Below are 23,901 nucleotides of genomic sequence, written 5' to 3' on the forward strand. Positions count from 1 at the left end.
AGCCCGCCACCACACCTGGCTAATTTTTTTTTTTTTTTTTTTTGAGACAGAGTTTTGCTCTTGTTGCCCAGGCTGGAGTGCAATGGTGCAATCTTAGCTCACTGCAACCTCTGTCTCCTGGGTTCAAGTGATTCTTCTGCCTCAGCCTCCTGAGTAGCTGGGGTTACAGGCATGCGCCACCACGCCCAGCTAATTTTGCATTTTTAGTAGAGATAGGGTTTCTCCATGTTGGTCAGGCTGGTCTTGAACTCCTGGTCTCAGGTGATCTGCCCACCTCGGCCTCCCAAAGTGCTGGGATTACAGGCGTGAGCCACCACACCCAGCCGTTTTTTAATTTCTCTTAGGTCTGAAGAGCCTGTTCCTTGTGTGTAGGGACTGCTCCCAACTGTCCTCTGTCCATGCATTCATTCATCCTAAGGCGGGAGGCAGAATAGGGCTGTGGAGTTAGGCTGCCTGGGTTCAAGCCAGCCTCCCCTCTTAACCACCTTGAGTCCACTTCCTTAGCTGTAAAGTGAGCATCATGACAGGGAGACACCTCACAGGGTCCCTGTGAGGCTTTCTGTGCATGAAAGCGTGGAAGACACTTGATATACAGTAAGCCATGATGACAATGGTCAGGCCTAGAGAGAGGAAGGGGCTGGTCTCTCACCACCTGGTGATGCAGGGGCAGAGCTGAGGCCAGAATCAGGCTTCCCGCCTCCAGTGCTCTCTTTCCCTGATGCCATGCTACTGCTGTGGATGGTGTGGTTTATGGGGTAGGTGGCCCTCTGTTTGAGAATATGTGGGAAGGGTGGAGTCCCTGGATGGAGCTATAAAGTGGAGTCTCTCCCTTTCTTCCCAGAGCCATCACCTTCTTTCTGGGGTGCTTTCCCCCACAAAGTTATCTCTCTAGGTTAAAGCTTGGGGCCCCAGCTCAGGCCTGTTCCCCAGAGGTATATCCAGGGGACATCTGGCCCCAAGGAGTCTCCCTGGCTAGCCCTTGAGGAGGGTGTTTCGGTCTGGAGGTAAAGGTGAGTTCTGAGGACCCCTCCCTAGGTGACTGTGTCAGTTTCCTAATGCTGCCCTAACAAATGACCACCTACTTAAAACAACACAAATGGGTGACCCTAGACTTTTAGAGGTCGAAATCTGAAAATGGACCATATGGGGCTGAAGTCAGGGCGTTGGCAGAGCTGCTAGGGGAGCATCCTTACCTGACCTTTTCCAGCTCTCCAGGCCTCCCACATGCCTTGGTTCATGGCCCCTTCTAGTAGCTGCGTCCCTCCCACCTCTGCCTCCGTCATCACATCTCCTCTGACTCTGACTCCCCCAAATCCCCTTTTGACTTACAAGAAGCCCTGTGGTTACATTGAGCCCATTCAGATAATCTAGGACCATTCTCCATCTCAAAACTCTTTACCTCATCACCTGTGCAAGGTCCCTTTTGCCATGTGAGGTAACATATTCACCTGATTCTGGGGATGAAGACATGAACATCTTTGTGGGTGGGGGGCATTATTATGCCTACCATGGCAGCCAGTACCAAAGATCTCTCTGGATTACTGGACCCCCAGGTCCTGCTGGAATTGTACCACTAGCCTCCAAGATGGAGGAAGGGCTTGGGGGTCCAGGCCTGATATGCTGTGGCCAGGGAGGGGTATGAGAGATTCTCCATGATGGGGAGCCTGGAATGAAGGCAGTGCACCTGTGATAGTGTGGTAAACGTGTTCAGTGAGGCAGACAGTGGGAAATGTCACCCCTGGCCTTCAGAGGTAGGCTTGGTAGGTGTGGGACCCGCTGTGAGGCACTGCCACAGAAAGCTAAGCACCCGCTCCACACACTGCCATCACTGCTGTGTGTGTACTTGTGCTTGTGTGTGTGCACTCATCTGTGTCTCTGCATGAATACTCTTGGGAAGGCAAAGGAACAACTCTTGAAAAAGGTCCTTTCTGCTCTTGTTCTAAGAGAAATAATTACACAAGTGACTAATTTTATCCCTAATCCCATAATTACTTCATTATGTAGCTGGTGAGAGGACCTGAGCTGTGTCTTTGGCGCCACTCTGGCTGCTAGCCCAGATGGCCTGGTCCACCAGCGTGGAGCCCCGCCTTGCTTCTGGCCTGGGACTGCCATGAGGGCAAGATGAGTTCCATTCTGGCTGAGATCCTGCTACCCTTTGGTATTTGGGGTCTGAAAGACCACCATTTCTTCCCACCAAGCCCATGCACAAAGTAAGAGCTTGTGTTTAGGGAATTAAGTCAGTAGATTCAAGAGGATCTGGGTTCTAGTTCACCCCTCTCATTAACTTCCTCCCTGACCTTGAGCATGCCATTTCCCTCTGGATCTCAGTTCTGTTGTCTGTGATACACGGCCCTGGCCAGCTTAACACTCCATGATTCCATGACGAGAAATAGGAGAACTAGAGCTTTGGGATGGAGGTACCTTCTTGCTACCTGCTGAAAGCACACCCCAATCATAGTATTAAAGATAATATTAATAGCAACTGGGTGCTATAATCCCAGCACTTTGGGAGGCTGATGCAGGCATATAGCTTGAGCTCAGGAGTTTGAGACCAGCCTGGGCAATATGCAAACCCTGTCTCTACAAAAAATACAAAAATTACCTGGGCATGGTGGCACGTGCCTGTGGTCCCAGCTACTCAGGAGGCTGAGGTGGGAGGATCGCTTGAGCCTGGGAGGTTGAGGCTTGTGGTGAGCCGAGATCATGCCACTGCATTCCAGCCTGAGCAACAGAGTGAGACCCTGTCCAAAAAAAAAAATAAATAAATAACAGTAATATCCATCATTACTTCATAGCAAACCTTGTACCTGATTCTTCATTTATATTTTTCTCATTCTATACTTGGATGACTAGGTGAGGCAGGTTTTACGGAAGAGGAAGCTGAACCAGCAGTTGATAAAGTGACTCACCCGTCATGATATGGTAGAGCTAGGACTGTAGCCTATGCTCTTAGCCTCTGCCCCCATTGGCTTTTTCTACTGTATAAATAAATGATGGGCCACTCAGCTAGGAAGTGGTGGGGCTGGGATTTGAACCCAGGTCTGTCTGTCTCCAAAGTTCTTGCCACCTCCCAGAATTAGGCTTGCAGGGGGGATTGTACTCTTGAACTTCAAATATGTAAACTTAGGCTTGACACAACAAGAAACAGCGATGGTGAAATAAATTGGAAACTCCAGTAGACCAGAGAGTTGGTAGCCCAAGGTTGTGTTCTAGCTTTGCCGCTGGCTCACGCTGTGAACTTAAGCAGATCCCCACTAATTCCTAGGCCTCAGTGTTCCCATGTGCATGAGGGGTGGGATTCGCTGGTATCCAAAGGCCTTCCTGGTATTGATGGTTTGACATTCTAGGCCATCTGGTCCCAGAAGATACTGTGGGGCAGGAAACCAGCCCATGGTGGAGACCAAAGGGTGGGTGAGTTGGCAGCCCTAGTTGTTTCTGTTACATTTATTCCCATGAGAACAGAGATTGCTTGGACTGTGTCCCACTGAACATTTGCAGAACAACTTACCCAGGCCATGGAGTTGAGAACAGAGTGGAGGAGGTAGTTTCCAGGCTGTCCCTGCAAGGTTACTGCCCAGCCTGGGCCATTAGCTCCTCAGGGGTCCAGATCTGGCATCTACTTTGCTCCAAAGGCTGCATTGGCCTCAGGTAGGCAGAAGCAATGGCTGCACGTCTGTCTGCGGGAGTCCATGAGGGGTGCCTAAGCATAATAAATAAGAACACTATTTTGTGTTTTCTCTTTTTTTTTTTTTTTTTGAACCAGGGTCCCACTCCGTTGCCCAGGCTGGAGTGCAGTGGCTTGATCACGGCTCACTGCATGCAACCTCTACATCCTGGGATCAAGTGATTCTCCTGCCTCAGCCTCCCGAGTAGCTGGGACTACAGGTGCACGCCACCACATCTGGCTAATTTTTGTATTTTTAGTAGAGATAGGGTTTTGCATGTTGGTCAGGATGGTCTTGAACTCCTGGCCTCAAGTGATCCGCCTGCCTCCACCTCCCAAAGTGCTGGGATTACAGGCATGAGCCACCATGCCCAGCCTACTTTGTATTGTCTATTATCACGGCCTGCAATCCACTTTCCTTGAAATATTACGTTTAATTCTCTTAAAACCATACGAGGTAGGCGTATGGTCATTCCCATTTTACAGTTGAAGAAACTGAGACTCAAAAGGTTAAGTAATTTCTTTCAGATCACACAACCAATGAGGGATAGAGTGGGATTTGGGATTCTGCCTCCAGAACCCACGGTCTTGGCCTTAGGGACTGATACCACATGGGCTGAAGCAATAAGCATTAGGTCAGGAGTCAGCTGATTTGGAATCCCCTCTCCACTCACCATCTGTGTTTCCTTTATCTGTTGCTTTATCTGTCTGGATTTCCGTTTCTCTCTGCATAAAATGGGTATATTAATACCTGCTGGTTGGAATTGATTTAACGGTCACTGAGATGAGGGGAAGTGCAGTGTCTAGCCTGTGGCCTTTCGCCTCTTGCCCCTGCCTCCTTCTTGCTTCCCTTTGCATATCTGAGGCTCCTGCCACCCTGGAGGTCTCCCACGCATAGCTCATAGCTCAGACCTTTGCATAAGCTGCTCTTCTGCCTGGAAGTTGCTATCTCAGCCTGTTGTAAAGATAGACTTCCTTTACATCTAGACTTCGATCCTTTACTGTTTCCTTGAGGATTCTGGAAAGGGGAAGCGAGTGAGGTAGGTTCTCCCACAGGCCTGTTCAGTGATTATCAGAACAACCCCTCGGTAGGGGCAGAATTGAGGGTAGCGGGTAGTGTCCTGAACACCCTGGAAATATAAATCCCTCCAGAAAATTTCCTCCCTTTATACTTGACAGCTTAGGAAGGGCGTGCATGTGAGGTGAGTGTTTCCTCTTTGAATCACCTTCCTATTACTGTGGTCTCACTTTTTCAGTTCCCCCTATTTCTCTGTCATCATCTCATGACCTTTTACTTGCTTGTTTGGTTTTCTTGCTAGAACTTACAAAAAATTTTTCAAATTTGTGGTAAAATATACAGAACCTAAAATTTACCATCTTGACCACTTGTTTTTTGAGGGAGGGTCTCACTCTGTTGCCCAGGCTGGAGTGCAGTGGTGTGATCTTGGCTCACTGCAACCTCTGCCTCCCAAGCTCAAGCGATCCTCCTGCCTCAGCCTCCTGAGTAGCTGGGACTACAGGCACATGCAACTGTGTCCGGCTAATTTTTTTTTTTTTTTGGAGAGACAGGGTTTGACCGTGTTGCCCAGTTTGGAACTCCTGGCCTCAAGTGATCCAACCACCTCAGCCTTCCACAGTGCTGAGATTATAGGTGTAAGCCACCGTTCCTGGTCCATCTTAACCATTTTTAGGTACATGTACAGTTCAGTAGTGTTGGGTAGGTTCATATTGTGCAACACCATCACTACCATCCATTTTCAGAACTTTTAAATCTTTTTTATTTCTTTTTTTTTTTAGAGACAGTGTCTCACTCTGTTGCCTAGGCCTGCGTGCACAGGTGCAATCATAGCTCACTCCATCCTTGAACTCCTGAACTTAAGCAGTCCTCCTCCCTCAGCCTCCCAAGTAGCTGGGGCTGCAGGTGCATACTGTGGTATTTTTTTTTTTTTTTTTGGTAAAAATGGGGTTCTTCCTTTGTTGCCCAGGCTGGTCTTGAACTCTTGGCTTCAAGTAATCCTCCTGCCCTGGCCTCCAAAAGTAACTGGATTACAGGTGTAAGCCTGAATTTTTTAATTTTTTAAATTTATTTTTCCAAGGCAGAGTCTTGTTCTGTTGCCTAGGCAGAAGTGCACTGGCACGATCACTGCTGCCCCAACCTCCCAGGCTCAGATGATCCTCCCATCTCAGCCTCCCAAGTAGCTGGGACTACACACGCATGCCACCATGCCTGGCTCATTTTTTCTTTCTTTTTTTCTTTTCTTTCCTTTCTTTTTCTTTTTCTTTTCTTTTTTTTTTTTTTTTTTGAGACAGAGTCTCGCTCTGTTGCCCAGGCTAGAGTGCAGTGGCTCAATCTCGGTTCACTGCAACCTCTGCCTCCTGGGCTCAAGGGATATTCTCCCCTCAACCTCCCAAGTAGCTGGGACTACAGGCATGCACCATCACACCTGGCTAATTTTTTATTTTTTTTAGAGAAAGGGTTTCATCATGTTGCCCTGGCTGGTCTTCAAGCGATTCTCCTGCCTTAGCCTCCCAAGTAGCTGGGATTACAGGTATGCATCACCATGCCCATCTAATTTTGTATTTTTAGTAGAGACGGGGTTTCGCCATGTTGGTCAGGCTGGTCACAAACTCCTTACCTCAGGTAATCTGCCCACCTCGGCCTCCCAAAGCCCTGGGATTACAGGCATGAGCCACCACGCGCAGCCAAATTTTTTAATATTAAAAAAGTGAAACTCTATATCCATTGAACAATAACTCCCATTTCCTCCTCCCCCAACCTGTGGCAGCTGCCATTCTCCTTTCTGTAACTGTAAATTGGACTAGATACCTCAGATAAGTGGAATCATACAGTGTTTGTCTTTTTGTGACTGGCTTGTGTCACTTAGTATAATGTCCTCAAGTTCACCCATGTTGTCACATGTGTCAGAATTCCCTTCCTTTCTAAGGCTGAATAATATTCCATTGTATGTATGTACAACATTTTGGTTATCCACTCATCTGTCGATGGACACTTGTTGCTTCCACCTCTTGGCTATGTGAATAATGCTGCTATGGCCTTGGCTGTACAGAGATCTGTTTGACACCTTGCTTTCAATTATTTTGGATATAACCTCGGAAGTGGAATTGCTGGGTCATATGGTTAGCACTTTTGTGTGTGTATGTGTGTGTGTGTGTGTGAGACAAGAGTCTCGCTCTGTCGGCCAGGCTGGAGTGCAGTGGCACAATCTCGGGCTCACTGCAGCCTCTGCCTCCCAGGTTCAAGCAATTCTCCTGCCTTAGCCTCTGGAGTAGCTGGGATTACAGGTGTGTGCCACCACACCCGGCTAATTTTTGCATTTTTAGTAGAGACAGGGTTTCACCATGTTGGCCAGGCTGGTCTCAACTCCCAGCCTCAGGTGATCTGCCCGCTTCAGCCTCCCAAAGTGCTAGGATTACAGGTGTGAGCCACCATGCCAGGCCAGCACATTTTTTAAAGCCACTATTTATTGCATGCTTAATATGTGCCAGGAACTGGGTTAATTATTTGATGTATATTGCCTCACTCAATCCCTGCGTTCACTCTGAGTAGTAGGAAGAATTATCCCCAGTTTGCAGCTGAGAAAATAAAGACTCAGAGAGGTTAAGTTATTTGCTCAAAGTGTCACAGCTAGGAAGCTTTGGAACAAGCACTGGAACTTTGACCTGCTGCCAAAGCCTTGCTTTTAACTATTGTGACATGCTGCCTCCCAGTGGCCTCTCTCTCCACCTGTCTATAGAATTTTCTGCCTCTGTTGTGTCCCATTGTTTTTTCTCTCTTGTCTTGTGTGTTTTCACTCTCTCTGGAAACTTTGAGCAACTTGAGTAAAGGCCCTTTGACTGCCAAGAAGTTTTTGTGAGTTGGAAACTTAGAGTGGGAGGCCTGTAATTTGCTTTCTAATCATAGTCCTCTGGATTTATAGCTGCCTGTCTCCCAGTGACTGACAGGCTCTCATTCAGCCTCTTCTGGTGATTGGCTTGTGGATCCATAGAAAGCCGGCCCAAGAGGGCCAGCTTCCTGGGTACAGGGACACTGTACTCTCAGAGAGGCAGTGTGGGAAGGGAGAGGGCCTGGCTAGGCCAATGAGGATTCTTTTGGCTCACTGATTTCCTAGCAACAACAGAGGCAGAAAATTTTACAGAAAGATGAGAAAAGAAAGGCTATGAAGTAAGTTCTAGTACAATTGCCTTTTTCTGATTTTCAAAACTATCAGAGCAAAAATATTCCTAAATTTGATTCGAGTTTTATAAGTTCAAGCCAGACTTAAGATTTGCGTGATAGTCAGTTATCTTTCTGTCATCCTTTAAAAAAAAATTTTTTTTTATGCAAAATTTCGAACATACATAAAACTAAAGAGTATAGTGGAATGTACTTCTGTGAACCCATTGCCTAGGTTTAGCAATGATTAATATATAGAGTCACTAGTTGTTGCTCAGTAAATAAATAGATGTTGATTGATTACAAAGCCCTTCCCCTCTCTGGGTCTCGGTTTTCCCATCTGTGCAGTAAAGGGATAGGATTAGATTCTTTCTTCTTCTTTTTTTCTTTTTTTAAGATGGAGTTTCGCTCTTGTTGCCCAGGCTGGAGTGCAATGGCGCGATCTCGGCTCACCACAATCTCCACCTCCTGGGTTCAAGCGATTCTCCTGCCTCAGCCTCCTGAGTAGCTGGGATTACAGGCATGTGCCAACATGCCCGGCTAATTTTGTATTTTTAGTAGAGATGGGGTTTCTCCATGTTGGTCAGCTGGTCTCGAACGCCTGACCTCAGGTGATCTGCCCACCTTGGCCTCCCAAAGTGCTGGGATTGCAGGCATGAACCACCATGCCCGGCCTAGGTGTTTTTGCTGTTTTTGTTGTTTGTTTTTGAGACAGAGTCGCACTCTGTCACCTAGGCTGGAGTGCAGAAGCACAATCTCTGCTCACTGAACCTCTGCCTCCCAGGTTCAAGTGATTCTCGTGCCTCAGCCTCCTGAGTAGCAGGGACTACAGGTATGCACCACCACACCTGGCTACTTTTTTTTTTTTTTTAGTAGGGATGGGGTTTTGCCATGTTGGCCACGCTGGTCTCGAACTCCTGGCCTCAAGTGATCCATCCACCTTGGCCTCCCAAAGTGCTGGGATTACAGGCATGAGCCACTGCACCCAACCAGAATTAGGTGCTTTCTAAGAGACATGGTAGTCAAACTATACACTTGGATGTCAGACACAATTGTTTTTCCATTTATTAGCTAGGTATCTTCAGGCAAGCTGGGTCTCAGTTTTCTTATCTGTAAAGTGGGGATACGACTTCTCAAGGGTGGTTGTAAGCACTGAATAAAGTAGCTGTTTTCTTGCTAATACTTTTATTATTGCTATTTTGAATATTAATATTCTGGTTGGAAGAATCCATGTATTTCAGAAATGCAAAAATAAATTGGAATGGACTAGAATTCATGCCCTAGGATTTGGCTTCTTTTTTTGTCCCAGTCAGCAGATAATCAGAAGCCCAAAAAATGAATAGTGCAAGAGCAGGCCCAGAGTGAGGGCCATCCAGGCTGATTTCATCTCCCCTCTGCCCCTGCCATGTATGAGTGTCACAGCCCCCACCCCCATGAGAGAGCCCGACCAGCCGCCCCCTCCCCTAATGAGACAGGCCCAAGATGGAAGAGCCCAGAGGTGGAGAGGGTGGCGCTGCAGGATGTCTCGTTGCTAGGATTTCTGAGGAGGCAGCAAGAGCCTGTTTCCAGAGCTGGGAGGGACTGACGGGCTGGTGTCTAGATGTATGGCACGTGGCCCCAGATGGGGTTTTGTGGGATTCTGGGTAGGGGACAGCAGCTGGGAGAAGGCACTGGGGGCAGGAGGAGGGGCTTTGTAGAATATGGCCCCTTTCATAGACTGTGGGCTCACGATTATCTGTTCATTTCTTCCATTTACCTCCTTATATGTCAATATCAGACCTGCATTTGAATCCTGACTCACTCTATGACCTTTGGCAAGTGTTGTGCTGCTATACTTGCTGGCCCTCAGTTTTCTCACCAATGGGAGGGCTAAGTGAAACATGTATAATAAAGTGCTCTGTAAAAAGGAAGACAAAGTAGAAATGTGAAGGTTCACTACAACTGTCATGTTTATTATTATAATTATTTTTTCTTTTACTGTCAGATGAGGGAATTGGACTCTGTTTGGTTTGTATGCATGAATAGGGAGCCCTGGAGGGTACTTCCACTGTGAGGGCCTGTGTCAGGAGACTGTGGGAATTGGCTCGATGGGCTCCATTAGTGAAATTCCAGGGAACAACTGAAGAGGGCAGCAAAGTTCAAAGCCAGAGAGGCAGCCTGAGGCGGGCTGTGGTTGCTGAAAGGTGGGGGCTCTAGTGAGATTCGAGGAAGCACTTTCAATGGTTCAGGCCAGAAGCTTTGAGTGAGGTGAAGGTAACAGACCTTTCTTATATAAATATGTTTACACATATATACCAGAAAGTAAGCAACAAAACAAAACCCAAACGTACACAAAAGAAATAATTCCACTATCATAAAACAACCTCTGGTAACATGTTTTAAAATATTTCCTTCCAGTTTGCTTTTTGCTAGGCATGTACACATACATACATATTTTATAGAAATTGGGGCCCGGCACGGTGGCTCACGCCTGTAATCCCAACATTTTGGGAGGCTGAGGTGAGCAGATCACTTGAGGTCAGGAGTTCGAGACCAGCCTGGCCAACATGGTAAAACCCTGTCTCTACTAAAAATACAAAAATTAACCAGGCATGGTTGCGGGCGCCTGTAATCCCAGTTACTCGGGAGGCTGAGGTGGAAGAATTGCTTGAATCCAGGAGGTGGAGGTTGCAGTGAGCTGAGATTGTGCCACTACACTCTAGTCTGGGCAACAGAGCAAAAACTCCATCTCAAAAAAAAAAAAAGAACAAAAAACATTTTATAGAAATTGGATCATTTGTTACATACCCTTTTGTCTCTGCTTTTTTACTGGTATTGTGTTAAGAACGTGATTACATAGCCACATACAGATCCACAACATTATTTTGTAGTAGCTGCGTAGTATTTCAGCATATGTATGTATCACTATTTATATAATGTAGCACTATTGTTGGACATATATATTAACTCCAATACTGTACTTCACTTTTGTGTACAGTGCTTAGACAAATGTTCTTATAGCCACATCTTTGTGTCTTTCATTGTTCCCTAAGGATCAATTCCTAAAAAAGAATTTCTGCGTTAAATGGTATGCACTTTTAAGGCTTATCATGTGCTTTTTCAAAGTGCCCTCCAGAAAGATGAAACCAGTTGATAGCTGCATTGACACTGTCTGAATCTGCCCAATTTATTGGAGGCTCATTGTCTTAATAACCCAGCAGCGGTAGCTTAGAGGGTGGGAGGCTGACTTGCATGGATTGGGTGGAGGGAGGCATCAATAGCCACTCTAAAGGGACTTTGCAGAGAGAGGCCCCTGGGTGGCCCAGTGGGGCTGGATTGGACTGTGTTGAAGGGGCTTACCTGCACAGGCTGTGCTGTGCCGGGTTGTGTTGGCCTGACTGTAATTGGTTATGGGAGGCAGTGCTGGGCGGTTGGTCTGGGTAGGCTGCAGTGGCTCAGGCCCGGCAGTCTTGTCCCTGGTGTGATCCTGGGCTCAGCCTGGTGTGATCAGCGTGGTCACCAATCCAAGACATTCATTCTAGAAGGTGGCGTGGCCTCCCTGGCCATGCTGACAGACTTGTCCATTAACGTAGTGGAGAGTGATTCATCAGAGCTGGTGGTGGCAGCAATAACTCTGACAGAGTGGAACTGCTCTCACCATCCTGTCACTTGGCCTCTAAAAATAACTCTTGCCTGTTCCGAGTGACCGCACTGCCAGGTGTCTGGAGGTGCGGTCCTGTGGTTGTGGCTATGTGAAGGAGGGTGTGTGTGTGTGTATGTGTGTGTATGTGTTGGGGATAGAGGTGCCATCTGGGGGCTTCTTGATTGGTTGACCTCTGAGCCAGGGCTTTGGGGTGGGAGTATGAGAGGCACACCAGATTCTCTCTTTTCTACCCTCTCATAGCTGGGGACAGAGACAGCTAGTGGGGGTAGGGGTATCTTTCAGGACCGCATGCTCACTCCCCACTGAAAAAGGTGGAGAGAGTGGAATGGAGAGGGTGACTTCAGAAGCAATATGACAAGGGTGAGACAGGCTCTGGGGAGGCACAGCATTTAGCCAATCAACATTTATGTCCCACAAAAGCCCATGTAAAAGCTCATCCTCTTAGTGAAGTCTTTAATGTCGGGTTCCTTTAAATCAGATACAAAATACAATATACACAGAAATACAGGTAATTTCTTATTGTGGCTGATTAGAGATCATCTAGCCCAAGTCTTAACCAAGTGTCCATGGATTCAAGGGGTAATCTACGCATGGGCTTCATGAGGTCTCTTGATGCCTGAAAGATAATAAAGGTAGTGGGGGGTGTGTGTGTGTGTATGTGTGGTGCATGAGTGTGAGTGTGACTTTGTGTGTGTGTGTGTGCATGTGCATACCCATGTACATTTTTCTGGGAGAAGTTCTGCAGTTTTCATTGCATTTTCAAAGGAAATCACAACCCATAAAAGGTTTTTCTTTTCTGTTCTTTTCTTTTGTTTTTTGTTTTTTTGTTTTTTTTTTTTTTTTTTTTTGAGACAGTGTCTTGCTCCGACGCCTAGGCTGGAGTGCAGTTGCACGATTGGCTCACTGCTTCTCTGCTTGCAGGTTCAAGTGATTCTCCTGCCTCAGCCTCCCAAGTAGCAGAGAATACAGGCACACACCACCATCCCCGGCTAATTTTTGTATTTTTAGTAGAGATGGGTTTTCACCATGTTGGCCAGGCTGGTCTCAAACTCCTGACCTCAGGTGATCTGCCCACCTCGGCCTCCCAAAGTGCAGGAATTACAGATGTGAACCACTGCACCCAGACCCCTAAAAGGTTTAGAACTATGCTAGTCCAACACCCTCACATTATAGGTAAGGAAATTGAATCCAGAGAGGAAAATGACTGCCCAAGATCTCATAGCAAAGGTCAAATCAAGGTTTCTTGATGCCCAGCCTAGCACCCTCTGCCACACAGGACGCCATCCTCCCCTGCCTGGTTCCTTGAGCCAGGGTCTAGCTACCTACAGTAGGCAGGATCACAGTACCATTTTCCATAACCTCTTGGCTGGCATGGATCCAACTGAACAGGCTTGAGGCTTTCAATCACAGGGGGCAGCTGAGCACTCACCTCCAGACCTTCCCACTCCCAGGGGAAAACCCATGGGCCATTTCCTGACTCATTCCTTTAGAGGGCATCTTTGCCCAGGACAGTTAAATCTGTCTGTTGACATTCTCATCCTGGTGGGACACTCCCTGATACAGGAAGTGCCTCTGCCTTGTGGGAAAGGAACTGACTGTCGGGTCCTGGAGGACAGGAAATGGAATGGGTGAGTGGGCCTGGGAATATTATATGTTGGAAAGGTCAGAGCTAGTGGCAAGAGACAGATGCTGTCTCATTGTATATGGGAGGAATTAAACTGCCATAGGAATGAATAATAGGACTGATAAGTAACATTTATTGAATACTTACTATAAGTTAGACACTCTTCTAAGATATGTACATGTATCACCTCCATTAATCCTTACAATAACTCCATATGGTTATTATAAGGAAACTGAGGCACAAATAAATTAAGCACAGCTTGGAAACAGCTGAGCCAGGATATGAAGTCAGGTCCTCTGACTCCAGAGTATACATCATTCTGGAGCCAAAGTGTAGGCTCCTAGCCTCTCTGCCGGCAGACCTGAAACTCCAGTGTGTGTTAGAATAACAGGAGGGCTGATGAAGGCACTGTTGCTGTTCCAAACCTCCTAGTTTCTGACTCAGTAGGTCTGTGTGGGGCCTGAGGATTTGTGTACTTAAGAGTTCCCAGATAATGGCCAGGCTCGGTGGCTCACACTTGTAATCGCAGCACTTTGGGAGGCCGAGGCCGGTGGATCATGAGCTCAGGAGTTCAAGACCAGCCTGGACAAGATGGTGAAACCCCCATCTCTACTAAAAATACAAAAAAACTAGCTGGTTCTGGTGGTGGGTGCCTGTAATCCCAGCTACTTGGGAGGCTGAAGCAGATAATTGCTTCAACCTGGGAGGCAAAGGTTGCAGTGAGCTGAGATTGTGATCCCGCCTCTGCACTCCAGCCTGGGCAACAGAGCGAGACTCCGTCTCAAAAAAAAAAAAAAAAAAAAGAAAAAAAAAGGAGTTCCCAGATATTGCTGGTGTTCCAGGGACCACACTTTGAGAATCATCCCTATTTCCTGATAGGAAGAGATGAACAGAGGGAAAAGAAGTGGTGACTGATCTCACCTGGATTATTGCAATGTCCCACTGTCGTTCTAGGCTTCTCCTACACTCTGGTCACTGACTCTTCATCAGGAGCAAATTAATTTTCCTAAAGCCCAGATCTGATTATGGCTCTGCTCAAAGCTCTCTGGATCCTCTGACACTGTTCACCATCGCTGTCCAGTAGAACTGTCTGCAGTGATGAAATGTTCTATATCTGCACTATCCAGTATGGTAACCACTAACCACACGTGTCTATGAATTTTACATTTTGTCCCATTAAATTTAAACTTAAATAGTCACATGTGGCTAGTTGCTAGACAGTGCAGTGTACTTGGTTTGTCATTCAAGGCTCTGCTTGGCACCAGCTCCTTTCTATCTCCTCAGGGATAGCCTCAACCCTCAGTATCCCAGGCTCCAGGCCATATGCAGCGTTTCCTGATTCTACCTTGTAATTTCCAACCACTGTGGCTTATGTTATGCTCTCTCCTCAGTCTACATTGTCCTTCTGCCCTGCCTTTAATGCCCAACCCACATGTGACCTCTTCCTCGAAATCTTCTTTGACACCTGCTGCTCTCTAATCTTTTTTTCCTCTGAACTCCCCAACACTCTGTCCTCTTCTTACAACTTTTAGTGCTTTCTGTTTTACATTGCAGTTGGCTGGTGTGGATATTTTCTCTTACTAAACTGTGAGCTTTTGGAGGATGTGACTGTTTTCTGTAGAGAGCTCTTGCTTCCTACTGCAGGTCCCTCCAGGTACACAGAGGAGTTTGACAAATCCCACAAACCTTTGCACTGGCACACCAAGGATACAGAGATTGGTACCATAACTTCCCTGTCCTCAAGCTGCTCACAGGCTTCTACGAGAGTCTGATTCATGCCCAGAGAACCATTGAAGCCAATGGTTATTTTGGGCAGGGAGATAAAAGCCACAGAGGGCCCAGTTGGCGAGGGGAGTCCGGCAGGAGCTGCCTAAGCAGAAGGCTGTGTTTACACACACAGACAACTTCTCTGCCCAGCCTGGCCTGGTGCAGGGAGATGGGAACATTCAGGCATCGCTGCCTGGCTGCCTCGTGAAGTTGGGGATTAACCAGTGATGCAGCGGCTGGTCTAGCCGTCTGGTCCCTGCAGATGGATGGATGAAGAGAGAGTTGAAAAGACAGCAGAGCAGTGCCAGCTTCTGGAAGTGAAGTGCTGGCTGGGTGGAGTGGGCACCTGGACTGGGAATGTGAGTGCAAGCAAATGTTTGTGATCTGACAGCAGACAGCAGGTGAAATTCTGCTGGGTCTGGCTTGGGGGTTTATGAGGTCTTCATAACAGTCCCTGTTTGAAATGGAAAAACTGCTGAAGAGAGAGAGAGAGAGAAAGAAAAAGGAGGTCAGGTGCAGTGGTTCACTCCTGTTATCCCAGCACTTTGGGAGACCAACGTGTGTAGAACACTTGAGCTCGGGAGTTTGAGACCAGCCTAGGCAACATGGCAAAACCCCATCTCTACAAAAATATGAAAATTAGCAGTGCATGGTGGCGTACACCTGTAGTCCTAGCTACTTAAGGGGCTGAGGTAGGAGGATTACCTGAGCCCGGGGAAGTTGAGGCTGCAGTGTACCATGATCACACCACTGCACTCCAGCATAGGTGACAGAGTGAGACCCTGTCTCAAAACAACAACAACAACAACAAAACAGAGGAAAAAAAGATAGAAACAGCTTTCTAGCTTTAGACTCTAATCCTAAGAGTATTTTACACCCTGAAAATCTCTAGCACATATTCATCTCTGGGACAAAAACATTAAAAAAAGGAAACTTTATTGATGTCATAACATAAACACAGAAAAGTGCATAGATCATAAGTTTACATGTACTTGTGTAACTACCCCCCAGACATGAACAGAATATGTCAGTATCTCCAGAGTAAACCTGTGTGAAGCCTAATGTGTGTAGGAGTAATGATAGAACAAACACAGGCCCTGGATTCAGGCATGCCTGGGGTTGAATCCTGGGCCCCTCCACCTACTAGCAGTGTGACCTTGGATGAGTGATTTAACTTCAGTTTCTTCCCTTGTAAAATCAAGGTTGATCTATAATTTCTGCCTTACAGGGAAGTAGGAGATTTAAAACTGAAAATATAGGCAAGTTGCTAGGCACAGTGCCAGCAAGTAAGTGGGGACTCAGATTCTCCCTGCAATGGCGATGTTAATTGATGGTGATGCTGCAGCACCTTGTGGCACCCGGGACCAGGGACACACGCACAGCTTTTCTCCTGTTGCCTCTCACTGCTCCCAGCCTCTGTATGATACTCTCCAGCTCTCTTCTGACTGCAAGGAATTAGAGATGCTGTGATGATGCAAACCTCAGCTGACACTTCAGGCACCCGATGGGAGGCTGGGTGGACATCTGTATCTAGTGGGAACATGGCCAGATTTTTCATGTTCTGGCCTCAGGAATGTGGCTCCTAGACCTCCTAGAGGGGCTGATTTCCTAAGGAACAGCTGGAAGCATGGGGACCTATTAAGAAACAGCCGAGGTGGAGATAAGGCAGATCTCAGCCTCAGGAGTGTCCTAGCATCCTGGGTGCTGACTCCTACTTGCTCCCTGGCCTCTGGCTCTCGGTGTGAAGATGGCCAACACATACTATGCACATATTCTGAACTGGGCACTGATGTGGGCCTTCAGGGGTGTGTGTGGGTGAAGGGGAAGGGAGTATGATGAAAAGTGGCCCTTATCCTACAGCTCATAGTACAGTGGAAGTTTAGGTCACATGACCCTGAACTTGAGGGTGGCAGGAGGGAGAGAGCGGGGCCAAGAGGTTATTTCTAGCCAGAGGAGTTGGGGCAAAGAGGAAGGGTTCAGGAAGGACTTCCTGGAGAGTGCCTAGAAGAATAACTATGGGAAATGGGAAGAGGGTCTCCCAGGCAGAGAAGAGGGCAGAGCCACTGTGCCCTGGGGACCTGGAACCAGTCAGTTTGACAAAGCTCATCACATGGAATCTGAGAATGAGGCTAAAGAGCCAGGTGAGACCAGGCTGTGGAAGGTCTTGAGAGTTGGGCTGGGGTGTTTGAGTTGCTTCATCAGAGAATGAGGAGCCACTGAAGCTTCTTCCATTGAGGAAGCAAAGCAAGACAAGATCCTCTTACTGTGCTCTGTGGAGACCAGCATTGTCTTTAGCCAAAGATGGCAGTCAGTCGTCCAAGCTTCTGGAGTGGGCTGTGAGAGCCTCTGGGATGCCCAGACATGTACAGGGGGCTTGGCTGTGGGTATAGAAGAGGAGAAAGGGCAAGGACCAGAACTAAGGTTCCCAGCTTGGAGAAATGCCAGTCTTACTGGATACATTGGAGAGCCTCATGACAACTGAGCCCCAAATTCAGAAGTAGAGGCAAGGATGAGATGAGTGTCCAGTAGGCAGAGAAGAAGAGACTGGCTCAGGGAACATGCCGGGAGGAGACAGGGCCGGGCTTTCTGGAGGGGAGTCAACCTTGAGAATGGGCAGGCTTTGGAGACACTGAAGGCACTGCAGGGGCACCCTATTGGGGTCCATCTGAGGTGCAGAAGGGAGCCTGGAGCATGCCAGCACCATACAGAGCCTTTGTGGGCATTCTTACATGTCATTCTCATAGCTCTGGAAGGCGGTGCTGACATTATCCCCATTGTACAGATAGGGCAACTGAGGCTCAGAGAGGCTAAGGCCTTGCTCAAGGTCATGCAGCTCCTGTGCTAATAAATGTCCCCCATCCCTGCCCCAGCCCCCTTGCCAGATGTGAACATTGCCCTTAGGCTCTTCAGCAACACTACACTAGATACATATGGAAAAGTGCTTTGTACACTGTGACTTGCTACGCAGTTTGCAGGCATCCTCATCGTTCCACGCTAGAATAAGGCTTAACGAAGAAGGGTGTGGTTCCCACCGTCTGGACTGGATGGAAGGTTACAGGAAGGGTAAGGTCTCTGGGAACTGCAGTGCTTTGACAGGCTTCTTAGAGGAGATGGAGAAGAGGAAGTAGGGGGCAGCTGAAGCGGGGAGGTCCCTGCAAGGTGGGCACTGCCACACTCTGCCTACTTCCTCCACCCAGACACTGCTGCCCTGTGCTGCCCTCTGCAGAGTGCCAACCTCAGTGAAACAGCCTGCCGGGCAGCACTTCCCAGGCTGGTGGGTTGTGCTGCTCTGGTAAGTTTGGCTTCGGTAGCTCCCTCCCTCTGGCCCAGCTCCCAGTGGCCTGGGGCTGTCACTGGGCCCAGCTGCCCTCTAGGGCAGGAGCCAGATGCCCTGTAGTGCTCCTGTCCTGGAATACCCTCCTCCCCATGACCTCACCTTTAACCCAGCTTGGCTCAGTGTCTTCTCCTTCAGGAAGCCTTTTCTGATCCCTATGGGCTGAGTTAGGACCCCAGAGTATCTAAACCTGTACTGACCAAAAGAAATATAATGTTAGCCACACGTGCAAGCCACATGCAATTTTAAATTTTCTAGTAGCCACATTTTTTTAAAAAATCAAAAGAAACATATGTAATTATTCAAATGATTTGTTTTATTTAACCCAATACATTCATAAGATTTTTGTTTGTTTGTTTGTTGTCTTGTTTTTTTTTGAGACAGAGTTTCCCTCTTGTCCCCCAGGCTGGAGTGCAATAGCGCAATCTCAGCTTACTACAACCTCCGCCTCTTGGGTTCAAGCAATTATTCTCCTGCCTCAGTCTCTGGAGTAGCTGGGATTATAGGCACACGCCACCATGCCTGTCTAATTTTTGTATTTTTAGTAGAGATGGGGTTTTACCATGTTGGTCAGGTTGGCCTCGAACTCCTGACCTCAGGTAATCTGCCAACCTCGGCCTCCCAAAGTGCTGGGATTACAGGTGTGAGCCATGCCCGGCCATAATGTATTTCAATATAAAAATTATTAATGAGACATATTACATTCTTTTTGGTATGAAATCTTCAAAATCTGATTTTTATATTTACAGCACATTTTGATTTGCACAAGCCACATTTCAAGTGCTCCATAGCCACATGTGGCTAGTAGCTACCATATTGGTTAGCACAGACCTAAAAACAGGGAGTTTATAAGGGTTGAAGCTCAGAGTTTGGCACCAGACATACCTGGCAGTCATATTCTGGCCCTGCCATTTATTAGCTGCATGAACTTTGGGAAGTTGCTAACCCTTCTGAGCCTCAGTTACTTCAGCTGTGAAAGGGATTAATAATTTCAGTGTCAGAGAATTGCTTTGAGGGTTAAACAAATGAATGTGTGTCCAGTGCCAGGCACAGAGGAGGTGCTCAGAAAATGGTGCTGATTCATCTTCTAGTACCCTCTGATGTGCTCAGGTATGTGCCTCCACTAGATTGATTGTGAATTCAAGGGCAGAGACTATATTCAATTCTTCCTGCCTTCCCCAGTGTCCAGGGCCTGGCTTGGCGTGAGCATTACTGCTTGCTGAATGAAAGATTAAGTCCTTCGGCTGGGAGTGCTCCCCACCCCACCCTGCTTGCCCAGGAGTCAAGGGCCCTGGTGGCTGGGAGTCAGGAGACCACTACCTGTGGGTGACCTTGGCAAGTCACTGCTTTGCTGAGGACCTTGGTTGCCTCCTTTGAAAGATACAAGGGAGATAGGAGGGGCCCTGCCTGAAGTGTTTGGTTGAATCTCTGCCCCGCAGTGACCTTGGGGGGCTGTGGCTGACTCTGTGCCCCTTGCTTTCCCAGCCAGTGGAGCAAATCACTTCCGTTTCCTCTAGCTTTCCTGTATCCTGGACTTGTGCACCATTAAGTTCCCTCCAGTTAAAATTTAAGAGGAAAGAATTTCTCCTGTCTCCTAGACAGAGCAGAGAGGGGATGAAGGGTCCTGTCCCTTCTCTTCTGCCAGCATCTGCTGACCTCCCGTCACAGCAGCCCAGTGACAGACATGGGACAGGGATTCTCCCATTTTATAGGTGAGAAAATTGAGGCTCAGAGATGTCAGATAACCTGCCTAAGTAATACAAAAAGAAATGGTAGAGCTAGGGCTGGAAGCAAAATTTGCAGCTAAGGGAACTGAGGAGCCCCTTTGTTGGATGGGCTCCTCTTCCTTTCTTTCTCCATGAGACTTGGTCCTGGGTTGAGTCCTGTCCCTGTGCCTCAGTTTCCTTGCCTGGGGAATGAAAACAGTCAGGTAACTCAGGTAGTAATTGCAACTGATGCCTATAGGGGCCATATATTCTTAAGTGTCTCTCCTGCTTCCTCCAGCCTGATTTTTCTGGAAAGGGTTATTGTTGGGTAAAGTGGAAAGTATCTAGTCCAGGGAGCCAGTGTAACTGTGCAAGCGTAACTTGGACAAGTCACTCCCACTCTTAGCCTCAGCCTGCCTATTTATAAGATGAGGGATGATATTATTTCATAAGATACTGTGCAGATGACACACAAAAGTATTTTGCAAACTGGAAAGTGCTAATAGAAATGTTAGTGAATAATAATAATAATCAAAATAATGAAAATAGCCAAAGCCTCATTTTCTGTGTGGTCTCAATGACCTGAAGTGAATTGAGCCCTTTGGGTATAAATGCAGAATGATGTCTGGGAACATCCTGCCTCAGTCTTTGGAGTGTAGCCTGGATTCTCCTGGGAAAGTGAGAGGCTCCATCTGGTTGAGGAGGGTGGGAAAGTGGCCCTGCCCCAGGGGAGGAGTGGGGAGGGCTTCAGCCTGGGGGAAAGAAGGAAAGGGAGAGGGCCAGGGAAGGAGAGTTGAACTAAGAGGAACAGAGAAGCCTTGGCCGTGCAGCCCAGAGCCTCCTGCCCACAGGAGCCCATGATTGGGAAGGCTCAGCCAGCAGTGGAGACCGAGCCTATTTGGAATAAAAATACTTGAAGGCAGGCAGTCAAGAATCTCTTAGCAGCTGTGCATCTGAAACAATAAATTCATCTGGTATAACTCCTGAGTTTTATTGGTCCTTTCACTCATTCATTTAAATAAATGTGTGGTGAGCTAAACTCAAACAGAGCACCTTGTGTGGCAAAGTGACTTGCCCAAGGCCACGGCCTCAGGGGCATGTGTGACACTCCCTTGGGAGCTCCTGGGAAGAAGTGAATTTGAAAGGCCTGGGGATGAGAAGTCCAAAGGCAAAGGACAGGATTTCTACAGAAGACTACCAAGCAGGACACTGGTCCTTCTGTCAGTCGGCCTGGGCAGATTTGTCTGTCTTCCCACCTTCTGTCTGGAAGGCGGGCCTGTTCTGTAGGACTGGGAGGAGCTGGCTTCATTCTGCTCTCTGCTCTTCATCCACTCCTGAACCTGGTGAGCAGGGGGAGTGAAGGCACCAGAAGCTGTATCTAAAGACACCTGATGAAGGAGGTTTAAGTTGGAGAAGAGAAGGCTTGCTTTGGACATGGTACAAAGGGACACAGTTGTATTCTGAGTTCTCTAAAGGGTGCTGAGGAGAGGGCATAGCCTCATTCTCTGGAGTCGCTAGAGTGCATATGAGGACCCCGGGTAGAAGGTCACCATGATGGAGCAGCACACTGGGAGGGAGGAGTTGGGGGAGGGAGGTGCCTGGCTCTATAGTGTGTGACAAGCAGAGATGGAGAGCCCACTGGTGAGGCTGATACTGAGGGAATCGCAGCAGGGAAGGATGGAGGGCTCAGTTCACATCGAGGCTGCTTCCCAGCGTGGGGCCTCTGTGCTTCCCAGAGCAGTGGATTCTGTGATAAGAACCATGGCCAGCACATGGTAGGTACTCAGGAATGATGCGAAGAATGAATGAATAGTTGTGTATGCCTGGGGGTGGGGTTGGTGACTGGGGTGGGTCGCAGTCATATGGGTTGCAGTAGACCCATGGACAGAAATCTTTGGAGATCATACTGCAGTTACCCACCATTCTCTCTATGGCTTCCCCATGAACTGGGGGCCCTAGAGATAGGAACGTCCAGCCCTTTCATCATTTGCAAATGAGGCCCAGAGCATGGGGCAACTTGCCCAAGGGTACTTGCTGAGCCAGTGGCAGAGCTGGACTGGAACCCAGGCCCTCTGCCTCCCAGAGCCCTCTGTGGCTTAAGGTCCCCACCTTTGGATTGTATGAGATGGAGGTGCTGCAGTGGTTGGACTGGTTTTTTGAGTGGGTAACACTGCTCCTGGAGGGGAGGAGCAGGGCTTAGCTTGGTTTTGAGCCATGATCTCTGCCACGAGCCACTTGGCCAGCCCCTGCCCCCTCCTGGAGCTCAGGTGCACACTCAGCCTATGCTCACACACGTACAGCAAGTGCACCTGTACACAGGCCTCATCCCCAATAGGTCCCTGGGTTCACTGTTACGCTTACTGTCATCGTCACCAAGGCACATGTGGACAAATGTGGACACCCTCTAGACACACTCAGAGGCACAGAGGATTCCCAGGAGACAGTTGCAATACCTCCTCTCGGTGGGGGAGGACGCCGAGTCCTAGGCGGGTTCTGCCCTGTTGCTGTGCTGCAGGAGTGGTGAGGGGATCCGGCTCCGGTGGGATGGGAGGCCCACTGAGGCTGAGTCACCCCTTCTGAGTCAGGGATCCATCCCCCTCTTCTCTCCTCCCCCTCCCTCTCTCGCTGCTGAGCCCCCAAGAGGGCTTGGCGAGAGCGAGAAGGCCCGGGGCTGGCTAGGACCAGGGTGGAGGCAGCCGGGGCGCTCGAGAGGGCCCGCTGCTGCACAGTCCCGCAGTGGTCTGGGAACTGCCCGTGTGGCAGGGACGGGGAAGAGGTGGCCTGGGAGCCTGAGAGAGAGGGCGGGGCGGGGGTTGGTGGTGGTAGAGGAGACAGGCAGAGAGGAGGCGGAGGCACGGGCAGGGCCGCCGCGAGCTGGGAGGCAGGCGCGAGCGGCGGCCGCCCCTGGGCTGGGCTCCGAGGCCGGGGCGGGGGCGGGGGCTGGCCGCGCGTCGGGCGCCAGGCCCGGGGCTGTGGGCACCGTGCCCAGCCCCCGGCGCACGCCGAGCCGCCGCCGCCGCCGCCGCTGCTGCAGTCGGCATCCATCAGCGGGCGGGGGTGTCGCCGAACAGGCTGCTCCGCAGAGCCCGCCGCGACCCCGCGCCGCCCCGCCCCGCGGCCTGCCTGCCAGAGGAGCCGAGGGGGCCGCCCCTCGCCCAACCTGCCCGACATGGGGACCCCCGGGCCCAGGTAGGCACACGGAGGATCAGGTGGCTCTCGGGGCCGGGGGCTTGCAACATCGAGGCCCAGCCTCCAGCCCTGGGGAGGAACGGGGGCGAGGCCGAGAACTGAGTTTTCAGGCTGTCGGTCCCCTGGCCAGTGTGGGGGAGGGTCTCGCTGTTCCTCCCCACCGACCGGTCTGCAGCCTCCTCCAAGGCCTGGAGAGAGGATCCGGAGGCTGGGGGTTGGGGGGTTGGTCCTGCTGTAGGATGAGCGGTGGGTGGGCGCTGGGCTCCCACCGGCTGGCCCACTCTCTTTTTCGAGAGCACTTCTGCTGCTGCCTCCGGAGGCCAAGGGCTCTCTGGATTTCTCCTGCTTCGGACGCTGCAGGAGGAGCTGTTGGCTGGAGCCTGGGATGCTGGCGAGCTCTTGCCCTCATCTCTCCTCACTCTGGTTACGGACCCTTCCCCTCTCTGGGCACGGACCCTTCCCCGCTCTGGGCTTGCCTCCCCTCCCGTCTCCCTTACAAGTACCTCAGAGCTGCTAGCAGGGATCTTAGCCCTAGGACTTCTGCGGCTCCGGCCTGGCATTGCCCTGGCCAGTGACTGTCCCCTAATCAGAGGGAGAGGGCTTGTGTGTCCCACTTGTGTCTGGCACCTTCACACTTGGGGAGGTCCAAGGGCCTGAGAGGCTGGGGTCTCAGGGATAGGCATGGGGGGCCAATGTCTACAGCCACTGGGGTACTTACTGGGCGCAGAGGCCACTGATTGGCAGACCTATATGGCTCAAAGTGGTCCATGGAGACCTTGAAGGCTGGACAGGGACCAAGA

General features: G+C 49.4%; 1 protein-coding gene across 22 annotated transcripts in view; it reads left to right on the forward strand.

Annotated features, from left to right (window-relative positions):
- EPB41L1 (erythrocyte membrane protein band 4.1 like 1) overlaps positions 1-23,901 on the forward strand; it is a 138,282-nt gene that overhangs the window by 37,743 nt on the left and 76,638 nt on the right. For 4 of the 22 annotated variants that reach the window (XM_073009415.1, XM_073009409.1, XM_073009414.1 and 1 more), the window contains exon 1: positions 22,869-23,101. The exons of 5 other annotated variants lie outside the window; for them this stretch is intronic. The gene's annotated coding sequence lies outside the window, so the exon portion shown is untranslated. Of the gene's footprint in view, positions 1-22,856; positions 23,102-23,901 lie in introns of those variants that run through there. 13 more of the 22 variants (XM_073009449.1, XM_073009440.1, XM_073009445.1 and 10 more) reach the window with 5 other exon arrangements.

This window comes from Chlorocebus sabaeus, chromosome 2 (assembly GCF_047675955.1).
Source record: "Chlorocebus sabaeus isolate Y175 chromosome 2, mChlSab1.0.hap1, whole genome shotgun sequence".
Lineage (NCBI taxonomy): Eukaryota > Metazoa > Chordata > Mammalia > Primates > Cercopithecidae > Chlorocebus > Chlorocebus sabaeus.